Source organism: Armigeres subalbatus, chromosome 1 (genome assembly GCF_024139115.2).
Source record: "Armigeres subalbatus isolate Guangzhou_Male chromosome 1, GZ_Asu_2, whole genome shotgun sequence".
Lineage (NCBI taxonomy): Eukaryota > Metazoa > Arthropoda > Insecta > Diptera > Culicidae > Armigeres > Armigeres subalbatus.
In genome coordinates this window covers 256,339,899-256,365,747 of record NC_085139.1, presented here as the reverse complement: position 1 = coordinate 256,365,747, position 25,849 = coordinate 256,339,899, and the positions used below count along the sequence as shown (strand labels likewise).

Here is a 25,849-nt window from a genome sequence, read left to right as displayed (position 1 = left end):
AGTTAGGTTCCCGTAGTCCGAAAATTTCCCTTCGCCCGGATGTCCTGAAAGCCAGTTTGTCTCCCAAACTATCACCCTCAATAGCATCCCAAGTAACCAAAAGTTTATTTAAGAGCACGTGTTTCACTTAAGCAGCCCTGTGAAACAGATTAAGCGAAAAACGTACTCTTAGAGGAGCTTTTGGTTACTTGGTTACACAATGTATTAAAATCCCGAAGAACGAGTCTTGACCGCACGATTACTGTAGCCCTTCTCTCCCTTATAAGGTTTTTGAAACCTTACATCACTTTAGATCACCAACCGAGAGAATGCTTCCCCAAGAGCGAGCTTTCGAGAAAATCTATTCCATCGTTCTCATGCTTTTCCACCACTGTCTGGAGAGTTCGTTGAAAGAAATCCACCCATGAAACCTCCCACTCACTTCGATAACAATTTACAAGAAACTGTGATAATTTGTATCGCAATATGCTCATACATTCCTTAGTTCGGGATTTTCGGACTTCAAGGACTCTTTCTGATAGACAATTAAGTATCTAAACATAATACATCAATGCCACGTTCATTTTTCACGAGGTCCATCATTTTTCACAATCTATATGCGTGCAGAGCATACCAATTCGGTGTACGCCGTACATCAATCCACGAGAACGAGTGGCGATCGCCAGAGAGAACAACAAACAAGATTCCGCAGTGCTCCACTCCAGCTCACACGAACTCCACCAAGACCCCATTGTGGCTCCCCGCGAAGAGGGCGAAAATGACCGCGGACGGAGAGTTTCGCGTCGGGCCACCTTCCTCCGCTCGGATCAGCTCACGCTCGGTTCAGTCGAGTTCGAACAGTGCAACGAAGAGGTGCACCTGTTTGCTGAGCTCCCCTGCGCTTTCGGTGTGTCTGTGTTTGCGCTTTCTCTCCCTAACGTGGTTGCGTTCCGGCAAAGCTCCGCACTCGAAAGGTGGCGGCTGCGGTAGCTTTCACAGCTTCCCATTATCCCGTCATCAGCTGTTCTGTCGGGTGGCCCGCTACCATGCCGTGGCAGTGAGCAGAAGCTTGCGCGTTCACCGTTATAATCGTCAGTGGAACAGTGCTGATCGTATGCGGTTCTGTGTGTGTGTGAGTGTTGGTGTCATCGGTTGTGAATGGGGTGGTGATCAAGGGCGCGGGATGGATTTGTTGAATGCCTCCCGCTGACTTTCCCACTGGACTGACACTGCGCGCTGTGTCCCGCGGGAAGAAAGCGAGCGCGTGTGGTGACCTCTTGCTCGGAGGCAAGAAATTGGCTTCGTGTGTCGTGATCGGTTGAATGATTGGGCGAAAACAAAAACAAAGCAAGTGTGCGATTTTGGGTGAAATTTTTGCTCGCACGTTGCGACATAAAAAAAGGTGACGACGACGACTGCATGGTGAATAAAAATTGGAGCAATTTCAGCTGAAAAACGTTCGTCGTTCGTTGAATCGTTGAAGTTTAATGTGTTGACGCTGATTGGATTGCATCTGGTGTGTGACCTCGTGAGGTTAATGACGAGAAACCTTTTTAGCATACTTTATGAATGGTGAAGGTGAACACGGTGGCGACTTGAGTTGAACAAGTGATTAAGTGATAGCGATTGTTAGCCAAGTGAGTGATCTTATTTTCTTCAAACAATCACAGTTGTTCAGGATTCTGAAGAATTTGCCCTACTGCTGCGACGGCAATTAAGCTCTATCGGAAAGCAGGCGGAACCGACGCTACAAGAAGTAACAGTTTCTTCGAATCCGTCTTGTGGATCAAGTGCAGATGCTAGTTTGGCACCCTGGGAAAGAGAGGATGCAGCGCTAGCAGAGAAACGCAGAAAAAACACAAGCTTCCTCTGCGCGATTAGGAGTAAACCCGAGCTTCTGCTGCGCTTTATGTTTTTCCTTCCGAGAGCAAGCGGTAAGTTTTATTGAGAGATTGCTTTAATAGTTTATCTTAATGGGCTAGAGCTGGAGCACTGGGGAGGTGCTTGGGCTGCCTTTGCTTCCCGTTCGCTGCGATTTGTTGTTGGAATGCACACCTAATCATGGGCACATATGGGCAGGTGAAGTGATCTTACCAGATCGGACGGATGTTCCACTTGGTTTTTGTGGTGCTCGTTGAGAATGGGATGGAGTTACTGTTTTATCTGATTAATCGCATGGTAATAAGAAAGGTCGATATTGTGCTATCGAGATCCAATGAAGCTTTTAAAACGGCTTCTATTTCACCGAGATCTATTTATAATCCTTTGTTTTTTTTAATCTAAATAATTGATTGCTTTACGTCAAATGGAATTCATACCTAAATAATTTTTACTTGTAGTACAGCATCTGAAACTTGACAAAGATTCGAATATTTATTTCTGATATTTTTGTCTATTTATCACATTCTATATCGGTACTAGAATTAGAGTCAAATTAATGTTTAGCAACTTTACTTAGTTACTTATGGGTCATGTACACTCCCGGTGGTGTAAATGGCCGATTTGAGAGATCTCCATCCTGATCCTGTTGTCAGGTTAGATTTCGGTCGACTTCTTTTATTTCTCTTTCTTTATTTTTCCAGCCTAATGCTTGTTTACAGATTTCGTTTCCGCCCCTACATAAGGTGTGACCGACTCAGCCCCACTTCCGATTCAGAATTTCTATTGTTATTCGCCTCTGGTGACAACGTCGATGGAGCTCGTTATTTGGAATCCAGTTGTGACAGAGCTACAAAATAGTGAGTTGACATTCGGGGAGGAGCACCTAACGTAGTTCTGGTCCTCACAAGTTGCAATACTCACGCTTTCACGGGTCTTCTTAAGACAATTGACCGGCAGTTAAGGATTGGGTACTTGGCTGGTAGTGAAGCCTGGGCAGTGTTGTCCTTCTGACAACAATTAAGAGGGTGCGTCCTGGGAGGTCTGTCTAGGATGTGATGGGGTTCACAGTGGGCTCTGTTGTACTTCTATAAAAAGCTGCATGTATCCGCAAGTAGGCCCTACCATTATAACGAATAATATATCAACTGATGTGGAAATCAAAGCCACACTTCATATTACTTTTAGCTTGATACCGTTCTTCTTCTTATTCTTCTTCTTCTTCTTATTGGAATTACATCCCACACTGGGACAGAGCCGCCTCGCAGTTCGTCGGTCTGCTAGTTTACAATAAATTTGAAAGCGCATCACTCTGATGCAATTTTGAAACTGGAACGAAGAAACTGATAAGACTAGCCAGTTCCTTCATCTACTGCGGGAGCGCATCTAGTTTTATTTATTTATTTATTATCAGACTAAGGCCGGAGTGGCCTGTGCTGCACATAAAAGTCTTCTCCATTCAGCTCGGTCCATGGCTGCACTTCGCCAACCACGCAGTCTGCGGAGGGTCCGTAAATCGTCCTCCACCTGATCGATCCACCTTGCCCGCTGTGCACCTCGCCTTCTTGTTCCCGTCGGATCGTTGTCGAGAGCCATTTTCACCGGATTACTGTCCGACATTCTGGCTACGTGCCCGGCCCACCGCAGTCTTCCGATTTTCGCGGTGTGAACGATGGATGGTTCTCCCAACAGCTGATGCAACTCGTGGTTCATTCGCCTCCTCCACGTACCGTCCGCCATCTGCACCCCACCATAGATGGTACGCAACACTTTCCTTTCAAAAACTCCCAGTGCGCGTTGGTCCTCCACGAGCATCGTCCAGGTCTCGTGTCCGTAGAGGACTACCGGTCTGATGAGCGTTTTGTAGATTGTCAGTTTGGTACGGCGGCGAACTCTATTCGATCGGAGCGTCTTGCGGAGTCCAAAGTACGTACGATTTCCAGCCACTATGCGCCTCCGAATTTCTCTGCTGGTATCGTTATCGGCGGTCACCAGTGAGCCCAAGTACACGAATTCTTCAACCACCTCGATTTCGTTACCACCGATAGAAACTCGTGGTGGGTGGCTTACATTGACCTCTCTTGAGCCTCTTCCTATCATGTACTTCGTCTTCGACGTGTTGATGACTAGTCCAATCCGTTTAGCTTCGCTTTTCAGGCTTCCTCCATCCTCTCAAAGCTACGTGCCATGATATCAATGTCGTCGGCGAAACCAAATAACTGGACGGACTTCGTGAAAATCGTACCACTCGTGTCAATCCTTGCCCTTCGTATTACTCCCTCCAAAGCGATGTTGAATAGCAGACACGAGAGGCCATCACCTTGCCGTAACCCTCTACGCGTTTCGAAGGGACTCGAGAAGAAACTCGAACTACACACATCACCCGATCCATCGTCGCCTTGATCAACCGTATCAGTTTATCCAGAAATCCGTTTTCGTGCATTAGCTGCCATAGCTGGTCCCGATCGATTGTATCATATGCGGCTTTGAAGTCGATAAATAGATGATGTGTGGGCACATTGTATTCGCGGCATTTCTGAAATCATTGACGTATGGCGAACACCTGGTCTGTGGTAGAGCGTTCACCCATAAATCCCGCCTGGTACTGCCCCACGAACTCTCTTGCAATTGGTGTTAGTCGGCGGTATAAAATTTGGGAGAGTACCTTGTAGGCGGCGTTCAGCAATGTGATTGCGCGGTAATTGCTACAATCCAGCTTATCGCCCTTTTTGTAGATGGGACACACGACACCTTCCATCCACTCCTGCGGCAGAACCTCATCCTTCCAAACCTTGGTAATCACCCAGTGCAGCGCTCTAGCCAGTGCCTCACCACCGTGTTTAAACAGCTCTCCTGGTATTTGGTCAACTCCAGGGGCTTTGTTGTTTTTCAGCCGGCCGATCTCCACCTGGATTTCCTGGAGATTCGGAGCCGGAAGTCGCATGTCCTGCGCGCGTGCTCCTAGGTTCATTACCATACCGCCACCGTTGTATGCCATATCGCCATTCAGGTGCTCTTCGTAGTGCTGCCGCCACCTTTGGATCACCTCACGCTCGTTTGTAAGAAGGTTCCCGTTTATGTCCTTACACATATCGGGCAGCGGCACGTGGCCCTTACGTGAACGGTTCAACTTCTCATAGAACTTTCGTGCGTTATTAGCGCGGTACAGTTCCTCCGTCTCTTCACGGTCTCGATCTTCCTGCTGGCGCTTTTTCCTTCGGAAAATCGAGTTTTGTCTGTTCCGCGCCCGTTTGTATCGTGCCTCGTTCGCCCTCGTGCGGTGTTGCAGCAATCTCGCCCATGCTGCATTCTTCTCCTCAACTAACTGCTCACATTCGCCGTCATACCAGTCGTTTCTCTGATCCGAAGCCACCGTGCCTAGTGCAGCGGTTGCGGTGCTTCCAATGGCGGATCGAATATCTCTCCAGCCATCTTCAAGAGATGCTGCGCCTAGCTGCTCTTCCGTTGGGAGTGCCACTTCCAGCTGCTGCGCGTAGTCTTGGGCTAGTCTACCGTCTTGTAGCCGCCCAATGTTAAGCCGCGGCGGACGACTCCGACGCGTGTTGATCACCGTCGAGAGTTTTGAGCGCAGACATACTGCAACGAGGTAGTGGTCGGATTCAATATTCGCACTGCGGTAAGTGCGTACGTTCGTGATGTCGGAGAAGAATTTACCGTCGATTAGAACGTGGTCGATTTGGTTTTCCGTTACTTAATTAGGTGATTTCCATGTGGCCTTGTGGATATTCTTGCGGGGGAAGAAAGTGCTTCGGACTACCATTCCGCGGGAGGATGCAAAGTTTATGCATCGTTGGTTGTTGTCGTTCGATACGGTATGCAGTCTATCCGGTCCGATGACCGGTCTATACATTTCCTCCCTTCCTACCTGAGCGTTCATGTCACCGATGACGATTTTGACGTCCCGCAGTGGGCATCCATCGTATGTCTGCTTCAGCTTCTTTCTCGTCGTCGGATCTCCCTTCGTGTGGGCAGTGCACGTTAAAGATGCCATAGTTGAAGAAACGGCCTTTTATCCTCAGCTTGCATATCCTTGCGTTGATTGGCTGCCACCCAATCACGCGTTGGCTCATCTTGCCTATCGCTATGAAGCCGGTTTCCAGCTCGTTGATGGTGCCGCAGCTTTGGTAGAAGGCTCGATGCCCGCTTTTCCACACTTTCTGTCCTGTCCAGCAGATTTCCTGCAGCGCTACGACGTCGAAGTTGCGAGGATGTAATTCATCGTAGATTATCCTGTCGCAACCTGCAAAGCCTAGCGACTTGCAGTTCCATGTTCCAAGCTTCCAATCGTGATCCTTTATTCGTCGCCTAGGTCGTTGCCGATTGTATCGAGTCGTATTATCTTCTATGTCGTTCGTAATAGTTGTTTTTAAAGGCGGCTTATTGGGCCTGCGCAAACCTCCTGTCTCGTCGGAGGGCCGTCGTGTCAGGGCTGTTTAGCGTCCCACCTAACACCAGGACTTGGGCTTGTGCGCTTTGAGCGGCACACGGTCGCTTTGGCGGAGCCTACTTGCGGATTCATGCAGCTTTTTATAGAGGTTTAACAGGGCCCACTGTCAAACCTCACCACATCCTAGGCAGGCGCCACAACTCGCAGATGGCCTGGGGAGGAATCGTCAAGCCCTTGGACATAGTCCCTGCTGCCCCCGCATCTAGTTACAGATTTTATTTTTCACACAATTTATCAATGGATTCAGAATGCAAGTCAATGTAGAGAAGAGGGATGAAATGATGATGCAATCACTTGCCCACTGCAAGCCGAATATACCTCTGCACTTGCCACGAGTTCGGAATTTTTGGGTCAAGGTTAAAGAGGCAGAGGTTAACGAACTGCTAATATTATAGATAGAAAGCAGACACTGCTAGAATAGTCAAGTTGAAGGTATAGTCCATTTCCAGTTCTAGCGATTGCTAGAGATAAATATAAAGAAAGATATAAAGTAGGAGAATGGAACGGACCTTGGATTGAACCCACGACCTCCCGCGTATGAGGCAGAAGCTGTAGCCTTATGACTACCAAGCCCGCTCTCTTCTCCTTCTCTTTTTACTTTGTTACAAACAAATTGTTCACGATTACGCAACTGTTGAAAACAAAATGTAAGAAATGACGATTGCTTCGGGAATTCCGGTATTTCAGGAAGACTTCTTGGTGGCCACTCGGGATCAACGAATGATATTCGAAATCTCGCGCTTATAATCATAAGGGCGTAACTGTTTTGATCGATTTATCTTCGACGAGTTCATGGTTGTAATGAAGGATGATTGCATCTTCTACCTGAAGTAAATATAAAATCGATGAAGAGAAATCGATCAATACAGTTACGCCCCTATTCTAAGCGCGAGCAAAGACTTCTATACTGCTATTACAAACGATTTTCTAAAGTTTCTAGAACGAACTGCAATAATTGACCACTGTTCTGGATGTCCACGCACTTCTGGAGCACCATTTGGGGATCACCAGGTAACCCTTGCATTAATTCTGCTCTCACAACAAATGACGAATTTCAAGAATTAACCACTGCTCCGGATGATTCGGTGCTTTTCAAGGAACAAACTTTCGTACTATCAGATAGAGGCCACCTAGAATCGAAGAGTAGTGCATGTATTGGTTTTGATGTGACAATGTTAAAACAAACGTTTCACACTCAAATAAATCGCAGATTTCTGTGAAATTTCACCGAAATCTCAACAGCAGAACTGTTCGGTAAATAATCTTACAGATTTTCGATGGTTTTGACAGTTTAACAAAGGAAAAATCGCAGAAAATTCGGTGAAATAATTACCGAACAATTCTGCTGTTGAGATTTCGGTGAATTGAAGCAAAATTCACCGAAATCTGTGAATTAATTTAAGTGGGTTTATGAAAAGTCACATCTGTCTAGAAGAATTTCTGGAATCGATCATATCTCCGAGTGTCCGGAATCTTATGGTGGGTCTCCTGCTGGTCACCCGGCGTCAATGAGTGGTCCTTGCATTGATTTTGCACTCACATTGCTAGAAAAATTGATTTAAAACAAAATGCGACTCTGAAAATGTTTATGAACATTCCTGACTCCTCAGGGAACCTATTCCGGAATTGGGAATCCGGGGTGAACTTGAGGGTGAACGCTTGAGACAATTTCAAGAAGTTTGACACCCATTTTGTTAGAGTTCCAATGTGGAATGTTTTTGGTCAACCCCGGCTTCCGGGGAACCTGTTCCAGAATGGCCACTCCGGCGTCAACTTATCTGGTGAGACTAGGATCATGAAGGACATACGCAAGAGTTAATTTCATGAAGTTTGATACCCATATTGTTGATGTTCCATTGAACAATGTTCATGGCCACATATGACCCCTCGAGGAACCTGTTCTGGAATGGCCAATCGAAAGTCTGCACGTCTGATGGACTCAAATCGATAAAAATCAATCGAGTGATAATATTTCAAGAAGTTTGATATCCATATAGCTGATTAGCTACCGAAATCAACGATCAGTATCATTTATGCAGGACATGTTCCTGGTAATCCGGATTTTCCAGGAATCTAGTAAACCGAATCGGTTCATCCTGATATCGTCTTTATAGAAGAGAAAATTCTGAATCGAATAAGCCCAAAATTGTTGAAATCGGTTGTAAATTTCCAGAGATATAAGTATTTTAGTTTCGTGGGTACCCGGGTACCCTGCCGGCCTGTTAAGGTTGTTTTTTTGCCGGCCACACAACGGTTAATGAAGGGGCGGGGCTAATGAAATTACTTCATTAGATATAAGAAAGCTATTTACCGGCGCGTGCGAGCCATTTTTATCGGGATTGCGCAGACAACGGACCGTTCGGAGAATGACAAATTCTAAGAATCTTATGAAATTTTCTAGCAAGACTCTGAATTTTGTTATAAGCTGTTGGTTATCTAAGATGCGTATTGCTGTGAAGAATAACAACATAAATTTGACTCAAGACGAAGTTTATTCATATTACATAATATTATCTCTTGGTATCTGTCTGTCCGAGCGACGTTCGCCGATAGGTGGTTGCTGTAGATAGTTTCCACTGAGGTAGCGTCTTCATCGATTTTATTCAAAGCGCAAAACTCAATCGTAACTAGCGAATTTGATAGCGCGTCGGAGGGAGATGATTCAATAAATTTCAATGGGTGGAATCACTAACAGCAACTAAGCTACCACGCCAAACCCGATGTCACCGAAACAGTATATTTTCGCTATTAACTCTTTCTTTGATTAAAATGCTGGTCCTGAGAAGAACCAATTTTCTTTTCCCAATGCGCCTTTCCAACAACTAACTGACACCACAATGTGTGCTCGCAACAGTGCTATTTTTGTAGTCAACCCATTCTTCATATAAAATGCTGGTTCGTTGAATGATCTGCAGCAACACACCGAGGACCTCCACCAATGCGATGGATTTTCGTTGAAAATGTTATCAGCGCCTCAGTGATGCTGTGTCCGCTACGCTGCGTTCGCTTTGATGCGTCCACTCTGCGTAAAATCTTGTTCAAACTGAGGATTTGATCACAACCCGCAAGTTGCTTGATTTTGATGTCTGTGCTAGTGATGCATGTACGTGATTGGTTGGTTGACCTATTTCTAAACTATTTATCAATTATCGATAACAAATCAAGCATTGGGTGGTGCGGATACAATCGATTTGCTTGTCAAACTGAAGCCAAAACTGCATATTGTGCCGGAGCCAAAAATTGAAGATTGTGGTTATGTTCGTTACAAATCTTATATTGAGAAGTATTGTTGTTATTTGGAAATGGAATAATAATAATAAATTATGTTTAAGCTGTATATGTTTGGTATCAACTATTTTACCCTTATGTTTCGAGCGGCAAATTAGTAGAGAAGCAATTAAAACGCACTTGTTACGAAAATGTACGAAATCCAACAGCTGGTTAAAGGGGGAGTACAAGCAAACCATAGTAAAGTCATGTAGAGTCTCGGGCATTTGTGCTTCTTCGTGCAGCATGAAAAGATAAATTCTAAGAGCGGGAAATGTTTGACACCCAAGTAACTGCAAAATAATTTTGCTTATGAGAGTGATTTCAAAATATCCCTCTATTCGCTTGAGAGCAGAAAAGCGGTTCTATCCACAGCAACCAGATAAATCAGTATTTTCATATAAATACAAAGAAGTGTTGACTCATCCTTGATCTATTAATCCAAAAAAATGAAAATCCTTCGAGAAACGGCTGAGATATTAAAGTTTAAAGTCTATCATATTTTCGTGACGGTTTCCGATTTTCGCAATCGTAAAGTGTACCTCAATATAGAGAAAAACAGACGTAGTCCATCGTAAAAAAAATGATTTGGAATTCGGAAAAAAATTCGGTTCTGAGTCCCAACAGAATTCGGTTTGGATCTCCAAAAGGATTCGAATCTGAGTCCCCAACGTATTCTGTTCGGATTCCCGAAAGCATTCAGTTCGGGATGCCAAGCAAATTCGATTATGAGTCCCAAAAGGATTCGGTTCTGAATTCTAAAAGCATGCGCTTCGGAACACATAAATTGTTTGGGTCTCGAAAAGGTTCGGTTCCGATTTTCGAAAGGATTGGTTTTGAATTCCCTGTAGAGTTCAACACGGAATCCGTAAAGTATTCGGTTCGGAATTCATGAAGAAAAATGATTCGGCTCGGAACCCTAAAATGTTTTGATTTACAATCCCAAATTGTTCGGTTCAGAATCCAAAAAAAAATCAGTTGAAAATCCCTATAGGATTCGGCTCGGAATCGAAAAAGGATTCCCTTCGGAAACCCAAATTGCTCAATTTGGAATCCCAAAAGGGTTGGTTCAGCATTTCAAAAGTATTCGGTCCTGAGTCCCAATAAGATTTGATTTTGAATTCCAAAAGTATCTGATTTGGGTCCCGAATTCTCAAAGAGTTCTAAAGTATTCGGTTCGGTATTCCAAAAGGATTCACTCCGGAATCCCACAATGATTCAATTCGAAAACCCAAGACAATTCGGTTCCGCATTCCAAAAGTATTCGGTTCTGAATCCCAAAAAGATTTGATTCGAGATCCCAAAAGAATTCGATTTGGAATCCCAAAAGCATTCGTTTCGGGAATCTTTCAAAATGATTCGGTTTTGAGTACCAGGAGGATTCGGCTTTGGTTTCTAAAAAGATTAAATTCTGATTCTCCAAAGGATTTGGTTCGGATTCCCCCCCCCCCCTCCCCCCCTCTCTCTCTCTCTCTCTCTCTCTCTCTCTCTCTCTCTCTCTCTCTCTCTCTCTCTCTCTCTCTCTCTCTCTCTCCAATAACAATAGTTATGAATTCCCAATTCCTAAAAGAACTTGGTTCGGAATCCAATAAGGATTCCCTTCAGAATTCTAAAAGGCTTCAGGTTTGCATTCTCAAAATGGTTCGGTTCGGAATCCCAAAAGGAGTCGGTTCAGCAATTCCAAATTTAGTCCCAAAAGGATTCAGTGCGGGATTCCAAACGGATTTGATTTGGATCTCAAAAGTATTCGGTTCGGAGTCCGATAAGAATTCGGTTCGGAATCCCAAAAGGCTTTGCTTCTGGATTCCAAAAAAAAATTGGTTTGGAATGTCAGAAGTATTTTATTCGAAATCCTGAAACAAATTATATCTGCATCCCAAAATTCCGAATACCGAATAATAATATGTAATATTATATTTTAGTATTCCGGCGAGTATTCCGCGTAGTAGATCAGATAATTATGTTGTAATACAGTACTCTGAATATTACATTAGATCACCTCACTCTACGAGACACGACCGCCAAACGTGTAAAAAATCAGAACCACAAGTCTACGGTTAAAGATTCAAGAAAAATGACTTTAACTGCTTTTGTTTACTATCACTTGCATTGAAACCCATCACATCATTGAGGGGAATAATCCAATAACTTCCTGGAGGAAATTACTCGAATTTGGTAATACTCCGAAACAGCTTTAGAAAAACATTTATTTATTCTCTTTATACTTAATCTGACCGAAGTTTAAATGAAGGTGGTGGCAGGGGTATAGCAAAAGTCAAAATCACCGAAGCAAACATTAAATACACCCCTAAATATGTTTACTCTTTTATTCGTTGACTTACACAGATTTACGACTTAAAAATGATTTATTCCTCTGAGTCGTGTAGTGCACTTACGTGCACGCCAAAAAACGAGTCGTTTACAGGAGTTAACCCCGTTGAAACTCATGGAAAAAGGTCAAATGAATTAAGCGTGCACAAACCGAGAATGTCAGAATGCCCAAAACTGTCAAAATTTCCAAAATGTCAAATTCATGTTTACTATGGTGCATCTGTATGGGGTTAACAGCTGCGCTATATCCCTGGGTGGTGGGGAAAAGCCTCCTAGAGGTGACCAACGTAGAAATTGACAGTCTCTGAAAAGCGTAGAAACTCCGCATCTCTTATCTTTGTCTCGAAGGTTGGCAGCATTGATTGGCGCATAACATTGTACAATGGATTGAATGTATCTGAGGGCAAGAAGACTGTCAATGTAAATGAAACTAATATTTGGTCGGGGTTCAGCCAAACCGCACCAAACAGCTTTTAGACTGACTTGTAATATTTTGTTCGCACATTTCACATCAGTTAATACGTAGGGTGACCATATGATTTTTTTTCCAAAGGAGGACAATTCACCAGAATTGAGCGAAAAAGGAGGACATTTGGTTGAAAAAGGAGGACATTAAAAAATATCCATCGATTTTAAGTTTTTTATATGATTAAGAATATTATATTTGTTAGATTTTTGCACTCTAAAGTCTATTGGAAGAAGTTTTTATAAATCGAGGCAAGTACAACACAAACACAACACTTCTATTTTAATAACATAACAGATTACTTTATTAAGACCGATGGAACGTTTTCGACTATCATTATAGTCAACATAAAGCACTTTCTAAGTATAAACTACCAACAACCCCTTTTTAATAGAAAGATTTAAGCTTCAACTAATTTTAAAATCAGTTGTGAACAAATGTTGAATATTATTATGCTGGCATTTTCAGCGATATTCCATAGAATTCTAACAATTATCATTGTTTATAATTCTGAATGTTTATTGCTAAAATAGACAACAGACCGAACATTAGGTTCTATAAGGATCAAGTACAAGATACTTGATTGTCCAGCTTGTTTTTATTCTTGAATGCCATTGAGAATCACAATTTAAGGCATGTGAATTAGAATAATACCGTTAACTGTATGAACATAAAATTCTCGATTGAACAAATTCTTAACTTTTCAGATTAGTTCTAGGTATTTCTATTCCATTCTAGGCAGGGCAAGGTGGCTGCTCTCTGCCTCATATATTCAAGAAGCATACCGTGCAATGCGTTTTAAAGGAAATGTGATGAGTGTTTACTCGTAGAAAACTTTGAGAAGCATTCGCATTTTTTTCCTAATCTATTCTCACAATTCCGATGCTTCTGATATTTTTACCCCTGTATTACTGTAACTCACGGCGTTGCAGTCTTGGATAATCAAAACGAATGATTTAGATTTTTCCCGACGATACACCAACATCAGTCGAACCCTCTACATCATTATTGCATTATTTTATTCCAAAACTTTAAGGAAAATATTTCAGAATTAAAAACAGAAACGCAAACGTGTAGAATTTTTTGTTACACAATGGACTTCTGTTGTATTATTGTTTGTAAAACTAGATTTTTTCAGCAATACCCGCATAATTATGAACCATAAGTGGATTATTTCTCAGAACGTTTATGACTATAAACAACATTACCACTACTGATCTGATTGTTGTTCATATCAAAGATACACTAACCTTACCATAAATCGTAATCACTGTATGATATGTTGTGATTGGCAAATCGACCATACGGGTAATGGGCGGTTAAGTATAATTACAATATAAAAAGGGACATTTTTCAGTACATTATTTTTCTAACATGGCATGTGGTATGGTCCAGTTATAATCCGTGTTTTGGATAAGAACAATATGGGATGTAGTATATAAACAGTAGAATGATATGAGAGAAAAATTGGCACACCGTATCCCTTATCTTTCACTAGAAGGAAAGCAGATGAAAATTTCTCCCACGAAAAATAAAAACAAGTGTTTGTTACATTTTGATTATTTATTTGTATGTTTCGTTATATAAATTTTATGGGCAAAATAGTTAGTTTGTCTTTGTTTGGGCGTCCGGGAAGCTGCATCCAAAAGAATATTATTCTGACCTAAAAATACGCAGGAAGGAAAACGCGAAATTATAAATATGCACACAGCACGTTTTTCCTAGACGAAAAATTTCGGAAAAGACTGCGTCTATCCCGCAAAACAGAAAGGCACACTTTGTGCGGAATTTACCGTCTTTTTCGCCTTTTTTGGGATTTTCCCCGTGAACATGCAGAGTATATCCTATCAAATTGATGAAATACTTACCAATATCACGCCTCAATGAAATTATTTTGCAGTTAAGTGGACTTTGCTTCCACATTTTTCCGCCAAGAAACTTGAGAGCTGTGAGAATTTTCGATTATTTGAAAATATTTGAATGAATTTCGCATTTCATTACTTACCCTTGATTTTCAGCACAAGAAATAATTGTTAAAAGCACATAACTTAAACATTCTGGTTTCACCGAACCAATTGTTTATTTTTAAAAACAAAACCAATGGCAGCTACACGGGAAAATAATTCTGCGGTCTGTTGAAAATCATTGCAGAACTTTTACGTTTATTACGTTTTTATCATTGGAAGATATAATTCTTAATTGCGATTCCACACGGTAAGCAAACTAGACTAGATTTAGAAGATACATAATTATTTCATAGACATATTTCATATGGTTGATATATCATTTATGAGTCATTTATAGTATATTATCGTTTTCTCTCGAAATAACGGAAGATAACGTATATAAAATAAACAACAAACTATGGCATTATTGCATACAGTATTGTCGATGAAACATGCTGTATAGTATTGGTTATATGAATAAATATAGTTACATTGTAAATCGATTATTACACAATTAGTAACAGTATTCCTTAGTGCAGGTGAATAGTAACAAGAATACTGCAGATGGTTTTTAATTATGCGGGTAGTTATACATGCAACTATTTTTTCAAAATTTCCAAAAAGGAGGACATTTTAGCGCAAAAGGAGGACATTCGGTTTTTAATGAAAAAGGAGGACATGTCCTCCTTTAGGATACCATATGGTCACCCTATTCATACGTATGTTTGATATATAATATCCTTAGTTATGGGATTGGGGGATATTCGATACGATTTGCGATCAATTAAATCCACTAAACGAAAGCTTGGGCAGAAAAATAGGTAATTTTTTGCTGGTGCTTGGTGTGTTTTGGCAAAAGATATTTTAGTTACTAGATAAAGATTGTCGTTGCGGTTCCCTTTGTTCTGCTGTCCGGAATATGGGTACCAAGCTGTCAAATCGTATGGATTTTCCTTCTTTGACATTTAGCTCCCCTATCCTCGCCAGCAAAAGATGTTCCGGACAGCGACGACAGCGACAATCTTTATCTAGTAACTAAAATATCTTTTGTTTTGGCAGAACCCCGACCATTTATAAAATTAATATTTTTTTGATAAGTCCTTTTCTAAATATAGGTACAGGTAAGAATGAGCGGAAGATGCTGCTGTTAGCTATTCCTGCCTCTTATTGTAGACCATCATTCTTATTGAGAAAGTCACTGAATTCCCCATAAAACTTCGAAGTACTCATGCAATCAAAGTATTCTTTAAAAATTTCAAGAAATTGATCATTGGAAAACTCGTTTGTGAACTTTTCTGCTTTGTCATCAATCTGTGTGATACATTAAATGCATACAACCACAAACGTGAGAAGCCGGAAGAGAACCGCTAACGAGTGCCAGTTCTTGTCTTCCTGTGTTGGTCTATCCAGCTGGTGGGAATGCACTTCGATAAGGCGATTCGAATCGGTTTGTGTTCACTGTTTCTTTTCATGCCGTTTCTGATTGCAACATTGCATTCAAAGCTGAGAATTCAAAGGCGAGCACGTTGTAGTCTATGTTTGTGGGTCAACTAGGGAAAAGGCGAGGTGGTAGATTATGAACGGAAACAGTTGATAAGTAGAATTTTGGGTTTTACCAAGTTAGACGCGATTGTGATATTTTGTACGACTTGCTAGCTACACCAAAATCAAAAATATGTAGACTGTAAACCCTTCCTACAAAAGCCAACAATTTGATAGCGAAAAAAGCTAATTTAAAATCGTTCGTTTTCTTCTTCTTCTGCCAATATGAGGGGCAGAAACTTCTTTGGCCACCCAGAGAAAAACAATCTGAAATCGAGGCCAAGAGTCACTTTTGCGCCGTGCAGTTAAAAAGCGGGCAAAAACAACAATACGAAAAAAAACCGAACGAACGCCAATCACATCGAAGTACAACTGCAGCAATGAATCGGTTTTCAATTCACGGAAGCAACAAATCGAGCAATTCGCTAGAAAAACGCCAACCGCAGTTTTATGGTGGTCCAAATCCGATGGATGGAAACGATGAAACGAAAAAAAAACGCATCGACGAGGCAACCATCACCGGTAGATTCTCCGACGGGCTGGTCACGGTTCGCCAGGTGATATCCGGGTGAATAATGTGCACTTAGAATCCTGCAATTGACCTTTCCCGTCAAGTTTTTTTTATTGGTCCAATAAATTCCTTCACTCATTTAAGGTCAAGTTTCCGCACATTCTTTCAACGCCTTTTTCGCATATGACTTAAATATGTCATTTCAATATTGCCAAATCAAATGTATTACGTTGGCAGAGAAGATTTTTAACAATCATAGTGAACATCTGACAGAACAGTTCTGCAAATCGAAAATAGTGCTAAAAATGTTTGCTTCGTCCCAAATATACCAGACAAAGTACCGGTATTAGAAGTGCAAATCCATAGTGGTGTCGATAAAGCTTCAATTGTACTTCAATATGATAAATATTAAACGGCAAGGTTGAACTTGCTGGATCATCCCTCTCCTCGGATATATGATCTTGATGCGATGGGTGAGCTTACGCCATTAGCACTGAGATAGCAACCAAAGACATATCCTGTCGTGGTGGTATCACATGTTGACTATTTTTGTTTGGTGCCGCGTCATATATCTGGCATTGACGCACTAATTTAACGACAGTCAGGCAGAGGCGTTTTTCATCAGTGATAAGTCTTGTTTTGTCTCACTTCAAAAATACCACACATTATAATGATGGTATATGGACAATCTTATGACGGCTTCATTCTCGATAATATTTACTACTAGATAGGAAAAAGGCGTGATGAAGCTTTAATTTGCCACCGAAAAGTGAATCCTATAGCTGACTTATACCTAATTAGAACTTAATAGATAATCTTCTTCTTCTTCTTTCTTCTTTTTGGCATTACATCCCCACACTGGGACAGAGCCGCCTCGCAGCTTAGTGTTCATTAAGCACTTCCACAGTTATTAACTGCGAGGTTTCTAAGCCAGGTTACCATTTTTGCATTCGTATATCATGAGGCTAACACGATGATACCTTTTATGCCCAGGGAAGTCGAGATAATTTCCAATCCGAAAATTGTCTAGACCGGCACCGGGAATCGAACCCAGCCACCCTCATCATGGTCTTGCTTTGTAGCCGCGCGTCTTACCGCACGGCTAAGGAGGGCCCCTATATATAGATAATCACCGTAGTTAAAAAAACGATAAAGCTACTTGTTAGAACAGTTCAAAGTTATAGGCAAGCTTGACAAAGAGTTGATAATAGAACGAACTAAATACTTCAACAGTTTCCACTTTATTTGTTGTATTTACAATGAGTTTGATAGTGTTGACACAGCTTAAGATCATCGACGAAACAATGAATTAGGCAAACAAAGTGATTTGACGAACTACATCCAAAACATACACTAACTAATTAAAAAAATAATTAATTAATTTGTATTCTGCATAAATGAAAGTTATAAAATAGATTACTTATACACAATAAGTTTTTGATCTTATAATACTGACAAACCAAATAGCTTAATAATAAGACTATATGACTTTTCAAATCACATCAAAATAGTTCCTTACAAGTTTCTTCCAAAGAAAAAGACATTGCATTGTCAACATTGCTTTTATAAACTAGAATAACGTTGTACTAGAATTTTGTTAACCATTGATCATTGACTAGTTTGCATTCACTTACATTTTGCATTAGTGTCGAGTCGATTCCAAATCCGAACCTCACTTCAACCCATCCTTATCCTACCCCATGGCGTTCAAGCGGTCTGCAAGGACTCTTCTTCCATTACCCTCTCTATTATTGACTTGCGCTCTCATTGCCCCACCAAATGGTCGCTGCTTCACATGCCGGATCATTTGATAATGCATCCCTGATGCTATCCATATGGTACAGTGCTCTAAAAGCCTTGTAGAGGGGGCACTCGCTTTATCAATTTTCACTACTGTTGCGTACATGACAGGTGTCGCACATCCGGTGACAATCCAGGACAAATCCCGCCAGTACATTTGGTCCTCTCATGCTCTGGTCTCGCCTTTTATTTGCCGCAGAAAATATGAGCTTTTTCTCCACCACTCCATGCTTTTTTTACGGTCCTCTTTATTTCGCGCCTGGCGTCGGTTCCGGGAATGTTTCGGATGATGTAAGTACTGTTCCTTCCCAGGCTTGCTAGTTTATTTGCTTCCTCATTTCCAAGTATTCCGGCGTGGCCGGGTACCCGCAAAAAGCTAAAGTTGTTGTCAACTACGAGGTCCTGTACGGCCTGGATCCACGGATGCTTTACTCTGGGGGATTCCAGAGCCAAGAGGACGTTCGCCGAGTCCGACACGATCAGTATGGGTTCTTCTTCTTCTTATTGGCATTACATCCCCACACTGGGACAGAGCCGCATCGCAGCTTAGTGTTCATTAAGCACTTCCACAGTTATTAACTGCGAGGTTTCTAAGCCAAGTTACCATTTCTGCATTCGTATATCATGAGGCTAACACGATGATACTTTTATGCCCAGGGAAGACGAGACAATTTCCAACCCGAAAATTGCCTAGACCGACACCGGGAATCGAACCCAGCACCCTCAGCATAGTCTTGCTTTGTAGCCGCGCGTCTTACCGCACGGCTAAGGAGGGCTCCGATCAGGATGGGTGCCGTACTTGTATCGGATGTTTCCCGAAGGCACCGACCCCAACCGAGCCACCAGAGTACCGTGTTTTAGTATTTATGTCGAAAGCTAAAGACTGCCTGGGCTCGAGTTGGGTTGGCACCTTTCCGCAATTGTGCCTTGATTAACCAGTCAATTGTTAGAGCCCTGGCCCTCCAGCTTCGCGGTACTACTCGGTGGAGTTCAGCCACCGGGGGAAGCTTAGAATTGGCCACCGCGTTGAGGGCAAAGTTTGCTTGAGCCTGCAGAAAGCAAGCTTGCCCTTCTCCATAGGTACGCTCCCTGAACCCCACTGCTCTGCATCCAATTGTCGCCGCTAGTTTGAATCGGAATGGTAAAACACCGCCTTCAGCACATGTAGCTGAGACAGGAGTTGTTGGGAGGAGCTCAGAGATGGTCCGGAATGCCGTGTTGTAGGTTTTTTTTTCATTTCATCGAAGACCCTGCACGTTATCTCCGATCCATACAGTAGGCGGCTGTCAATAATGGTGTCTGCCACTTGTCTTCTTATGTCTTGGTTACGCCTCGTCCTTTTGTAGGTTATCACTCGTAGCAAGTTAACGCGAGTCTTACAAGCCTCTCGAAATGAGATCGAAATGTTAGGTGCATATCTCTTTTTAAAGACTTTATTATAGTGATTTTTTATAAATATGAAATTTAACACTTATCAGGTGCCTGTCGATCGTAACTCCGAGGACCTTTAGTGTCTTTTTTGTAGGAATCGGTTGACCTCCGGCTTTGATGGGTTCACGCGGTGGTACATGCTTCGAGCCACAGATGTGAAACCTAGCACATTTACCTGCTGCAATCACAAAGCCTAGATACGAGTCTACGAGACGAGCCAGCCTTGGGCTGAAAGTCTCGCTAATAAAGACAACAAAAAAAACTAGATCCCGGGCCCAATTAGCTGTCACTGCTGCCTGTACCTTTCTACTTATGCTCCTGGGGTGCTTTCCGGTAACAATCAGGAAGTATCAGGAACACAGCGCTCATTACCACAAGGAATAGAGTGACAGCGATCACTGATCCCTGCGGTACGCCAGTTTCCTCCTGCACTACTTTGGACTTATAGTTTTCCACCAGTACCTGACTCGTTCGTCAATCCAAAAAGTTCCGCAGAAATGCTAGCATGTTTCCAGTGATATATTAAGCTTTTCCGAAACCTCCGGAGTCCATGCCTGATTGTAGGCTTTCGCCAAGTCAAGGGATGCTAGCTCTGTATGTTCACCGTTTTGCAAGGCATCATTCACAATCTGGCCAAGGGAAGCTAGGTATGTCCCAGTGCCAAAGCCTGGACGGAAAGCGTGCTGTCTGGGATCCAATCGGATATTCTCTATCAGGTAATCAATAAGTCTGCGATTGGTCATTCTCTCCATCACCTTTGCCACACAGCTAGTCAAGGCGATTGGGCGGTAGTTGCCGACTTCGTTAGCAGCATCGGTACCTATAGGGATGGGGACTACGTACGTTTGTAAGGCGAATTCCCGCTCTTCCATAGAAAAGGGTCTTCTGAACACTTTCGAAAAGCCAGGGGGCACTAAACAGCTCTCAATTGCATGTTCAGGAGCAGCGTGCCGGCTCAAGAAGTGAGGGGAGAAGCCCGAATGATGACAGTCCTTGAAAATGATCATCTAGCGCGTTGGCGACGACGGTGCTTTCCTGCGGGCTTTTTCACCGCATTTCTAGTTTCTTCACTATAGCGCTCGACGACCCGGTTTGGGGCAGGTCTTCTCTGATGACGCATTTCTACTTGTTCTACACAGCTGTGCAGTAACCAACACGAAATGAGCGAAAACAAAACGAAAATCATATTTTTTCTGTGGGAGCTGCCTATCCGATTCTGTTTTTTCCGTTTTTTCGCACTTGTATACAAGTTTGATAATTTTTTTTATCATGGCTTGTTATGATTCGAAACAGTTTTAGCCTCTCTTTTATCGTTGTTCGTTATCTATTGAGCAGTGGTGGAAATCTGTGAACCTTGCTCACAAAACGAGAAGTAGGCAATGCAAAATACTCGCGAACACTTGTTTTACCTTTTTCTTGCCTACCTACTACTCGCAGAGAAAACAGAAAAACGAACCCCGAAAAATGTTCGTGAAGCTTCGCGAGTCATTCGGGTTAATTTGCAAAATGTCATAAAACAACTTCGGAACATGTTTATCACGGATGTTCGAGGTGTTCGAGCAAGAACACCTTTGTTTATAGTTATTGTGTTTATCACAAGTGAAATTTATCCATTGTATTCGAAATAACCACAAATACTCGCGACCGTGATTTTTACTCCCGAACAAAATACTGCCCTGCTTTTTTCCTTTGCTCTGCCCGTACTCGCAAATAAAGCAAGGACCAGAAAAATGCAGGCAGTAGGTTCGCGCGAGTGTGGCATTATTTGTAGGCCCAATTACACTCTTTTCTTACTCGTGAAGCGAGTATTTCCACCACTGCTATTGAGAGCGATTTCTGCAAACCCTGATTTTAGTAGCGAGAACTTCGATCAAGACGGGTGGCTGGCGATGAAGTTTCTTTTCAAGTAAAGCTTGGAACTCTGGCCAGTTGGCTTCATTGAAGTCTCCAGCAGATCATCATCAAGCGTAGGTGCAGGTTCAGAATCAAGTGCTATACATTCAAGGGAGTTTGCGACTATTGCATCTTTATACGAAAGTGGCGCACAAGAATGAGATGAGTATCTCCTTGGAACCTGTTTGGGAGGATCCGTCGTTCCAAGTGTGTGCCTTCAACTGTCTGTGGTAAATGAGTTGGCAGGGATGATGCGGTAACGGGATCTCTGGTACAGGATTTCGAGACGCTTGGCTCGATCGTTGCGGTTTGTCCATAGCTAGCTTTATGTAGCATATCATAAATGTCCGCATTGGTAGCCTCTTCCGATGAAAGAGAGGCAAAGACGAACGCTGACGGAACCGTAACTGGTTGTTTGCCACACTTTCGGTATGGATTCCTCCTCAGACCCGTACCTGGGAATGTTTGGGTATTCCCTTCCATGTTTTGGGCAGGGAAATTTATGGCGGAGTCGGAAAAAGGCAGAGTTTCTCTTGTGACAGGTAACGACGCACACTGGGGCAGATTGCTATAGTACTAGAGCTTTTGTGTCTTCAGCACACTATCGCGGGTGATTCTAAGCTTAATTTTGATGACATTTATTTTTATCTAGTTAAGTTAAAACTTACCTAGATGATATGTACAGTCAGTCTAAGCTAAGCTAAGCAAAGATAAGTTAAAACTTACCTGGATAAGTGTTATCTTCTGATAGAAACGACATAGAACAAATCTTTATTCCACAAAGTTGTCCAACGTCTTCTTCTTTTTATTGACATTACATCCCCCACTGGGACAATGCCGCCTCGATGCTTAGTGTTCAATCAGCACTTCCACAGTTATTAACCGCAATTATGCATTCGTATATCATGAGGCTAACACGATGATACTTTTATGCCCAGGGAAGTCGAGACAATTTCCAAACCGAAAAATTTCTAGACCGGCACCGGGAATCGGACCCAGCCACCTAGAGGTGTGCGCCGGTCCGATATTCTTCGGCGGCGGCGTTGGTCAGAATTTGGGCGGCGTCCGCGGCGTTTCCTGCGTCACGCCATTTTAGCCGCCGGCGGCGTGAGTCGGCGTGGCAATTTTTTTATTACATTTCCTTAAGATTTTTTTTTTGCTTTTTTAGGGATATTTTCAAGACATTAACGAAAGAATCTTTCAAATTTCGCCTGAAAAATCTGAAGAACTTCTTCAAAAAATTCTTTAGGATTTTCCAAAATATTCACATGGAAATTATTTTTGGGTTTTCCGGGAACTATTTAAAAGTTTCGAGATTTTTTTTTGAATTACCAATATAAGCTCTTTGGACATCACGAAGAAAATTATTTGGAATTTCTGCAAGAGATTCTTCGGAATGTACATGAGAAATTGTTCCAAACTTCTACAGGAAGATGTTTGTAATATTCACGGAAAGTTCCTGTTAAGTTTCAGTTGAATATTTTTCGAAATTTACGCAGAAAATTCTTCATAATTGTATAAGAGTGTGACTAGAAGATTGGGTGTCGTCTATCGTTGGCTTGCTCAGTCTTGCTAGAATAATTAAGACGGCAAGTTTGGCATGGTCATCGTTAAAACAGAATATTCTTCAGAATATCCGCGGGAGACTATATGGAGTTTTCAAAAGAAATTCTCTGAAATGTTCACAAGAAATTCTCCGGAATTCAACGAAAAACTCTTTAGAACTTCTCCGGAAAGTTGTTTAAATTGTAGATTACAATAATAAAATCTTTGGATTTGAAAGGAAATTTTCTCGGAATTTTAAAGAAATTTCTTTAGATTTTTAAGAGATATTCTTTGTGCAGTAGACTGACTCTTTCTGCCAAATGACCATTCCTACCAAATGGCATTTTCTATCAAATGAACTATTCGGTCAAACGACTTTCTCGGCCAAACTACATTTTCGGTTAAACCATTTTCAAACTGATAACAGTTTCAGATAAACGTTCAGTTCGGCTCGTTAAAATAGAATTTGGCTACATGACTTTTGGCTTAAAGCCCAGTATCGGCTTAATAAGTAGAAAAGTTACGGAATTTTTTTGATTTTTTTTGAAAACTACATTTTGAACAATCTTCCGCGAAAGTTTGAAGAATTTTCCGCGGAAATTCCTGAAAAATCCCCGTGGAAATTCCAGGGAGTCTCCCGCCGATATTCCGAAGAATATTCTGTTTTAACCTTGGCTATGCCAAACTAGTCGTCTTAATAAATCTTGATTGAGAATGTCAACTTTTCAAGCATACCTTCTTCCAGTCACAATCTCCTACAATTATGAAGGATTTTCTGTGTAAATTTTGAAGAGTACTCAACAGGAACTTTCCGCAGATATTCCGAATATTTTCCTGTAGAAATTTGGAACAACTTCCCGTGAATATTCTGATGAGATTCTCATGTAAAATCCGAAGAATTTTTCGCTGAAATTCCAAACAATTTCGCTTGGGAAATCCAAAGAGTTCCACTTGGTCATTAAAAAAAATCAAGTCTTCAAAGTAGCTGGGAAATCTGTGAATAATTTCCAAATAAATATTTTGGAAAAAAAACTTTAAGGAGTTTCTGAGGAAGTTGATCAGATTTTTCCGGCGAAATACAACATATTCTCCAGTTAATGTCTTAAAAATATAAAAAATTAACAATTCAGCCGAACGACACTATCGGCCGAAAGTCCATTTCGGCCAAATAGCGCTTTCTGTCAAACGACCATTTCGGCCAAAGGGCATATTCGGCCAATTGAGCTAGTCGGCCAACCGTTATTTTCAGGTAAATAAATTGTTCGACCAAATGACATTTTCGACCAAATAACTTTAGGCTACTTAGTCTTCTACCAAATGATCAAACGATATATTCGGCCAAACAACTTTCAGCTTTGTGGTCTTCGGCCAAATGGCTTTCTGCCAAACGACCCTTTTTCGTTCAAAAATTCAATTTCAACGAGAATTTTTTTGAATTTCAACGGGAAATCCTTTGCAATTTCCACACGAGTTTTTTCATAGTCTTTACGGAGAGTTTTTCGAAATTTCATTAAGAAATTGTGTGGAGTTTTCAAGAAAATCATTGGCATCTGACATTGAAGGGATCCATCAGGAAACTCTACGGAAATTCCACTCAATCTTCGGAATTTCCACAGAAAATTCTGTGGATTTCTTCGAATTTGAATCGGCGTGGAACATTTTAGATCAGCGGTGTGACAAATTTTAAACGGCGGCGCGCCGATTCAAAAATGTCGGCGGTGGCGGCGGCGTGGCGGCGCACACCTCTACAGCCACTCTCATCATGGTCTTGCTTTATAGACGCGCATCTTACCGCTAGGCTAAGAAGGGCCTGCAGATGGCGCTGTACGTCATTTCCTTGAAAACAGCGATAGAATGGTTTTCTTCTCATTTTTTTTCGCGTGAGACCTCTGGTAAAAGTTTTTTGAGGTATGCTTTCAGTTAACCAAACTATCAAGTTCACATTAAGTTATTCTCAAGTTTCTAAAGTGGACAACCAAGTTCACAAAAAGTTTGGTGAGAGTCCTGTATAACATAGCTATTCAGTTAGACAATGAACTTAAACTGTACTTCACAAAATAAAATAAAAACCACAAGGCGATGTACTTTTCAATTCTTTTTCAATGATTGTTCGGTAGAACGTAGACGCTGTTCTTATTTAGGACACAAAAGGCCTACCACAAGTAGTGAACTCCAGTCCCCCTCTTATAATCCGAGATGCGAGAGTTCGTATAATGTCAAGGTGGCATAAAATTATGTCACAAAAAGTTCATACCGAACTGATTCTGAATTTGAAAGTTCACAAAAAGTTCGTATAGAGGTTTGTGCTATCGCGGAACTTGATATTAGAATTAATTGCATATTATTCGGCAACTCGGCCGTACGAAAACCATTTTTTTGTTAAATATCTTGGCTGTGCATATGCACAGCATATGTTTCGAAATGGACAAATTGATATGAAATTTGCGAAAAAGAATCCACGTGTCTTGGAGGGACTCGAACCCTCAACCTCCTACTCTCTAGATAGGCGTGATAACCCCTACACAACAAGACCACTTAAAGGTCACGTTTGCGGAAAAGCCATCAGAATCCGAGTACCAACCTCCACCGCGGTTAGCTCTCTTTTTTGCAAATTGAATATCTTTCGGATGCTTGATTTGTCCAATCTCCACATTTGCTTTACTGTTGTATATCCACAGCCAAGCGAGTGCACATTGTTTATTAAACGAGAGGATCGCACTCCATGCCCCCCAGCAATTAATTGTAATCAAGTGTCGGTCTTTCACCGTCATTAGTCGTCTGAGTACACGCGA

At 41.9% G+C, this 25,849-nt stretch overlaps 1 protein-coding gene across 1 annotated transcript in view; it reads left to right on the top strand.

The window, feature by feature from the left end:
• Nucleotides 1–830: 830 nt before the first annotated feature.
• Nucleotides 831–25,849, top strand: part of LOC134206871 (uncharacterized) — a 274,559-nt gene continuing 249,540 nt past the window's right edge. Inside the window, exon 1 of the mRNA XM_062682611.1 lies at nt 831–1,913. The gene's annotated coding sequence lies outside the window, so the exon portion shown is untranslated. The remainder of the gene's footprint in view (nt 1,914–25,849) is intronic.